Here is a 7,693-nt window from a genome sequence, read left to right on the forward strand (position 1 = left end):
TCTTTAACCTTGCTTCCACAGGAAGGACTTGCCTCCCTGAATTGTTTGCTTTTGCTTTGCTTTTGCATCTGCAGGAGGACCTGCTTTGCACTTTCTTTGAATCTCTCTGCAGCATTTAAAGTAAAAGCTGCTCAGGTGCTGATACAACATAGAGCTTAAGGAGGAAAAATTCAGCCTGCCGAGGGGCTGAGATTTCAAAATGACAAAGCAAAGGTTATATATGTGTGTAATCATATTGATGTTAATTGTGGAAACCTTTTCTCTTTTCTCCAGGTGGTATTCATTCTAATATTTATTTTTGGTTTATGCCACTCTATATTTTCAACTTTTAAGTTCAAATATTAGCCTTTCACTGTTACTAGGTTTTGATGTGGTTATTTCTAAGCATATCTGAGTGATTATTTGTATCCTTTAGTAAAGCCTAAATCTTTGGAGGCATACTTAAAAATGGGAACATATCTTTGATATGTCCCTTGTGACCAGAACTCTTGAAAATAATGTTTGAGCTATAAAAACTCATTTCAAGTCTTGCAATTTTGCAGAATTATCTTATCTGAAGTTTGGAAAGTTCTGTGCTCTGGTACAAAACTGTAAAATTTCCCAAGCAGACTTTCGAGAATTAATAGTGAAAGTGCGACCAAACAGCTTTAAGTAATTTATCTGTAGCAATTCCTGTACATATAAAGATGACCACAGAACAGGTACTTTCCTATCAGGCATTTACTTTGTTGATAAATCCAGCCTCCAAGCAGCAGCTGGAGAAACTTGAGAAGAGTATATTAAAATTATAGCATTGTTACTTCATTTTTCTTGAGAAGCATATTTGCATACACACAACTTATGTGGGTTTGTTATCAATAATTTTAATATTAATTTGAAATATGCAAAAGGAAGTCTTTAGTACTTGTGCTTCTTGGTATCTTTTTGGCCTTTACAGCTTGTAAAGTGAAAGATAGATTCCTCTGCTTTCATAAAACAGTATTTGTAGTGAGTTTGTTTTACAGGTTCTTTTTGCCTACTAGTTCAGTGCTATAGTTTCTAAAATGCACGTATTTGTGAATACGAAGTGTATTATTAAGGCATAGAACAATTAAGATATTGATTCTCGTTTTCCTAAAACTTAAAATTTGAAACAAAATTGTACTAGTTTAATACTATCTAATGTTTATCATTCACCCGTAGTATTTATTCATCAGATAAACTTTTCCAACAGCATTTAAAAAGTTTGAAATGCCCTAAGAGACATATTAGAGCAAACTGAGTGTCATGCAGGATGCAGAAACATCTTTTCCACAATCTATACTTACACAAGTAACATGACTTGAGTATTCAGGTGAAATTAATCACTTTATGTGAAAAATGTGTTCGTACAATAGCGTAGCACTCCTTGAGGAGAGCATGCCTAGTTCTTAGAATTCAAAAGTTGGAAAATGACTAAAAAGAAGATGAATTAGAGCTTTTATAACAGCATATTAGAGAATATGTTTTTGCACATTCTTTATGAAGCCAGTGCAACCTTGTAAGGTTGCATGCGGGGATTGCGTTCTAGCAACTTGGTAAGAGGGTCTTATCTTAACAGTTCACAGCAACTGGAAAGCATGTCCTTCATCATTTTCTTTTCTTGTGATATTTGAATGAGGGTATCCTAAAGAAGTCACTAGAGTGACTCCTGCAAAGAACAATTTTCCATCTCTATCCTGTTATTTCTGCTGTATGACCTTGACATCTAAACGCAGCCAGACAAGACAGCCTTTGGAAAAATGCGGTTGCTAGGGGGAATGGAGCAACAGGGTTGCACAAGACGCTTCAGACAACGGGATCAGGCTCACCAAGTGGAAGAATTTCAAAATATTTTTCAGTTGGCGAGAACATACAAAGCACACAGTCAAAACCCTCTCCAGGAAAGCTGAGCGGCTCTTTGAACTCTCGTGTTCAACCCTCAGTGCGTATGGTTGGGGGAACGGGGATACTCTAAGATTAAGGTGAAGAGACACTTAAGAGACAAGCTGGATTTAATGCTGGGTCGTGTCCACTTTATTGTGCTTTGCTTATAAGCACGCATGCCTCTCTCCGGTTTAGCTGCCTTGGCTGTCCTTGGATCTCTCTCAGCGAGTTTCCGTGGAGTATGGGAGGAGGCCCACGGGGCTGCCCCAGCCTGGGAAGAGAAAGCGGGGAAGCGCGAGGAGCAGCACTGCGGAGTTCACAGCAAAGGCGGACGGCGCGAAGATCACTAACCAACTCCACAGGCAGGGCTGCTGTGGCAAGTGAAATCCTTTTCATAGTATCAGCTCGACTCTAACACACAGAAGTATTAAGTAGGGCTATCCGGGAAGCAAAAATCAAATTTCAGGAAAACAAATCATCTTTCTGTTATTTAGGGTTACATTAGATTACAAGGTCAGAATAGACCACTGTGCTCATTGAACAAATCTCTTGTATAATGCTGTCCAAAAACCACTTATAAAAACATTTGTGTTTGAGTAGGAAGGTATATTTTAGGAAAATCACCAAGTCTTCATTTCCAAGATGCATGTGATGTAAAACTACCACGGCTTTCACTTGTTCAACTCAGTTAAATCATCCCCATTGCTAAATCTTTGGAATATCTGACTGCCATTTTTTCCAGCTGTAATAGTCTGCACTGGGACCAAATTCAAATCCTTTGAATTTTCCCAAGAAAAAAACAAGAAGCAATAGACAGACATCTTCAAAAATCAAGTAGTTTGGTAGACCAAAGCTCTTTTATGTGAAAATGATCCATTCACTATGTTTTGGTAAGCTGGAAAGAAACATGCAAAGTCTCTGTGCTGTCATTGCTTGTCAGCATTGTAAGGGACCTGTAATTCTTTCTTGTAAACTATTGCTGTGAAAAAGAGGCATTCCCTTGATTAGTTCCCTTTCTAAGTATTCCTTGCACTAAGCAAGAATCCAGAAATTTCCAATAATATAAAGAAGATGAATGCCAAATATTAGATATATGTGGTAAAAAATTAATCTGTTAAAAATTATCGTGATCTGGTAATTAGCCATTCACAAATCTTTACCGCTGAGGGAGATATTTTTTCCTTCCTTATTAATGGGTTATATAAATATTTAAATACATCCATTTTTAGCAAGAATTGTACCTAATCTGCTAAAATAATGTCATCCTGTATGAATAAAATATGTAGTTCTTCTTTTGAAATATTTTATAGCATTTCTGACTTGGGTGATTATTCTGGGTTTTACTATATAAAGTGCTGCAATATTTTGTAGGTCTTAGTTTGCAAAAATGCATTGCAGTCTTGTTTTTCCTTTTGCACCTCACCAGGACAGCATAATTTAATCACTCAAATGTCAACATTCTTCCAGTTTTTGAATGACATCTTTATTTTCCTTGAATAGCAAACATGACCAGCATTTCAGCCAGAACAGCCTTCTGACCAAACTGTCAGTCATGTATTTAACATTTCAGGGCAGGGTCCTGAGGGGCATTGATCCCAGTGATGGGGGCAGGGGAGGGGATCAAACAATCTTCGCTCCTCACTTGGCTGCCAGTTTTCAGAGCCTCTTGGGAAAGCTAAAAGGAGCCTTATTTTCCGAGAAGAGTGTTTTGATGCTCAGAGGACGGAACCGTGCTATGCCACATGCCAGTGATCTGTGACTGCATGCCGAGCACCGCCCATACTAGCATGCCAGGTGGAGCTCAGTAGGAAACACCTACAACCAGAAAAGACACCCTGCATCAGATAATGATCAAATGGGATCTCCCCATTAAATTTATTATTGCTTAATAAAAGACAATCTAACTGAATTTTGGAATACATGAATGTTTTCTAAATTGTTTTAAGTTCCCTTCCCAATCCGCCAGAAGGCCTTGTTTTCTGGTGCCACCAATCTGCAGAGAGGCCCAACCTGACTGGCATGGGCGCCTGGCCTGTCCACCCCGGGCTTCCCCTCCAGGTCACGTTGGAGGCATATGGTTGAAAAAAATCGTTCAGAAAAACATACTCTTTTTGTGTGCATATGAGGGAGTTGATTTTTTTTTTTTTGACATGTCAGTCAAGCTTCTTTTCCTTGAGTAATAACTTTTTAAAAAGGAATTCAGTTTTTAAAAAAGATAGAAAGTTATATGGAAATTTGAAAGGGAATATTATTTTGTGGTTAAATCCTAGTCCTTGTGAAGTAAAGGCTGAGTAAGTAAATTAGCTTACTCTAAAACGATTTGCCATTCACATTATAGTAAATGTGTTTAAAGTAGGTAGAACAGACTATAGTTACTATGTTTTTTCTATAAATAAAGCTAAAGTGAATCATTTTAGCAAAAGCAAAGGCTGTTTTTGACATTTAGTGCAAGTGTTTAAATCCTTCTTTTCAGAATATATTGTAGCTAAAACGAGATAATTTGGCACTAACAAAGATCACTTTTAACTTAAAGTGTAGTATTAGGAATTTTAAGAGTAGACTCTTCTCTCTCTAATAATATATTTAGGAAAATCAAATATGATTTAAACCTATATTTTTAACTGCTAAAATGACCACTTATAGAAATTAGGCAACTTAAATCTGTAATAAACTGCTAAACTTCATGTAGTATAGGAGTGACAAATAGGGAAATTGAGCATTTGTTTTCTACTGTGGGTAGATTTAGAATTTTTTTGTGGATAACATGGCTTCCTGTGATCCATCATAAAACCCTGAGCCTTACTGGTTCATTAGAAAGGTAAATGTGTCATTTGCCCTTCTGCTTATGCATAGATATTTGAGAATAAGAACTGATACAATTTCAACTACACAGAAATATTTTCTGATTTGCTGCTTTGGTGTACTGTGTTTCTTTTTACAAACTGTACTGGAAAAAAAAAAAAAAAAAAAACAGTAACAGGCCCTAATATAGCTTTTGCATTCTTGTATCAGCAGAAGAAGTGGTAGAAGACTCAGCAGCCCTTGCTGAGACAGAGGGTGGGATCTCCTCCGTTACTGGACATATACAGAAGTAAAGTGGTCCAGGTTACTGCCTGCTCAGTGCCATATACCATCTGAAGTGAGATAACGAACACAGCCATCATTAAGCATATTAAAATGGGTGTACCTATCATATCTTTCTGCATTTCTGTAACACCAGGTCTTCTTATCAGGTTGCTTTTCATGCAGGGAGATCTCTGTTTCAGGCACACATAAGTACCTTACTGTCGTGACAGAGCACTGGACCAGGCTGCCCAGAGAGGTTGTGGAGTCTCCTTCTCTGGAGATATTCAAGGCCCGCCTGGATGCAACCCTGTCTACCATGCTCTAGGTGACCCTGCTTGAGCGGGGAGGTTGGACTAGATGATCTCCAGAGGTCCCTTCCAACCTTACTGAGTCTATGATTCTATCCTAAGTACTGAAATTAAAATATATATTTTGACAAATTGAAGCCAGGAATAAATAATGGAGAATTCTAGATATGAAAGTGAAAAAAAAAAATCAGAGTCAATGTTTGTTCCTTTGAATCAGAAAATATTTTACAGGGAGCAGAGCTGACCTTTCTAATCACCACTTCTGACTGCTCATTTGCCTTTAGGAAGCTCAGCTCCACATTTTAAGAAGACCAGAGTCAGAATCTGATAGCATAATAAATTGTTGCAAATATTATAGCTGCAGGAAATTTTGTTACTCTGATACACTTGAAACAGTTTAATCTGTGAGGACTGGCAATCTTGGCCTGTGATCGTTTCACATTGTTTCTCTTAAAACCATTGCTGTATTTTGTCTGTCCTGCCCCCAAAACTTGCTGAATTGGCTCACAGGGTGTGAAGGGGGATCTAGGCTGCTCCTTCACGCAGCTCTGCGCATGTCCCAGTAAAGCAGTACAGTTGTGACCTACTATAATTCTTCTCCTCACAGGAGATATCTAGAAATGAATGAGTATGGTGCTGCAGCCAAAGGACACAAATGACATCTTAGCAGCAGCAGGCGGCCATATGTTTTCATCTAAGTTTTTGAAAGCACAAAGGTGACATGAAGCTAAATTTGTCCACCTAAATTACCTAGTCTTTATTTTAGTATTATTCTCCCTGGAACTGTAAGCTGACTCAAAATGCTCTATTCTGGTCTGCAAAACTGTTTTATCAATGTTGAAGAGCCAGATTTCTGGAGCAGAAAATATCTATACAGCAAACACTGTACTACAACTGGACAAAAATAACTGATATATTACTCACATGTAAGTATTTGCACAATATTTACATATACCGTGCATGTGTACAATTACAAAAATCTGGCCCTGTAACCATCCATACCTTAAGGAAACTTCTCTCAAATGTTCTAATGCAGTTTCCAGGCAATATAAATGCTAACTATACTGGGCAGCTTTCCCAGTCCTGGAGAAGAACGAAGTATTTCTCCAGTGAGCCTTTGTGATTCCTTAACGTTGACTCCCTTCTCTCTGCAAGCCTACCGTTCCCTACTCTGCTCGCCCCAGCTCCTGACCTTCTTATTGTCCACCTCAGTCCTGGCAGGGGAAGCTGTTCCGAGAGTGTATACACTTTGAAGGCAGCATCATTTTCCTTTAACCTACAGGTTGGATTAAACTTATCTATCTTTCCTTGACTTTGGAGGCTTCTGCACCCTTAAAGACCCAAACGTACAACTATATATCTTTGTCCTTTCTTAAGACAGCCATGTGAAGAAAACTGAAGTGAGCAGACAGGATGGGAGGGAGAGGAAAGAAGTGCCTAGGAGTGAAGAGTTTGGACTATGAATCTATGAGTGTGTGCACATAGTTCAAATGCTAGTTGCAGCTGTTTTCTGGAATAGAAAAAACACTTTAGTTTTACTGGAAGAGAGTCATTTTGGAGAATTATTGGATGTTAACACAAACATCATGAGCATTGTTTTTGTTATCTTGTTTTTCCCTGCATCCTATCTGCTGCTGAGTTCAACAGAGATATTCAGGGTAGCACAGTAAAATCTGCTTTGCGGTACAAATTGCACAATATCAGAAGACACATATAAACACCATCTACTGCTGTTGTTATTCTTTGAACTTGGGTAGTGTCTAAAGGCTTCTAATATTTCTACTGTCCTTGTTGTATATTTTGCTGCACAAACATCCTGACAGGAACTGTAATCTATGTAAGGATCACAGATAGCTGCATAGGAATAGAAGATAAAACAAGCATAGAAAGAAAAACAAACACAAGGACACAAATGTTATCAAATATATATTCTGATGGTAGCATAAGGTTGTCTTTTTGCCACAGTTTCCTCCTCTCTCATACGTGAGTAAACAAAAAATTGTTCTGAGTTGGTAATCTGACTACCTTCATTAATACAACATTCATGGTTATATAGTGGTGGATAGCAGCTGCTGGAGAAAGAAAACTGCAACCTACTGCAGAATCAAAAGAAACAAGGAAGTGAACAAAAGCTTAATGAAGAATCTTGTAGAAGAAGCAAAGTTGTTACATTAAGAGTTTAATTAACACCAGAATTCACAAAAGTCTTACCTCATCAGCAAAACAGGAAGAACAGCTTTAAGAGATGAAGTTGCTTATTTTGTTATTTTTCTTCTATTATTTTTTGCACTGTTATTTTCCTTCTTGTCCTAGTTGTGTGTGAGAATCATCAAAATAGGCTAGAAACTTTTAAACACTATGGGAGTATCAGCATAGCTGCTTACTACTCAAAGAAAGCTCCAGACATGGCTCTTTTTCACTGTTCATACCCCAGA

At 37.9% G+C, this 7,693-nt stretch overlaps 1 long non-coding RNA gene across 1 annotated transcript in view; it reads left to right on the plus strand.

Moving 5' to 3' along the window:
• LOC134139882 (uncharacterized) overlaps positions 1-3,089 on the plus strand; it is a 44,226-nt gene extending 41,137 nt beyond the window's left edge. The window contains exon 3 of the long non-coding RNA XR_009958276.1: positions 2,080-3,089. This is a non-coding gene — a long non-coding RNA (uncharacterized LOC134139882). The remainder of the gene's footprint in view (positions 1-2,079) is intronic.
• The last annotated feature ends 4,604 nt before the right edge of the window (positions 3,090-7,693 follow it).

This window comes from Rhea pennata, chromosome 4 (assembly GCF_028389875.1).
Source record: "Rhea pennata isolate bPtePen1 chromosome 4, bPtePen1.pri, whole genome shotgun sequence".
In the NCBI taxonomy this organism is placed as follows: Eukaryota; Metazoa; Chordata; class Aves; order Rheiformes; family Rheidae; genus Rhea; species Rhea pennata.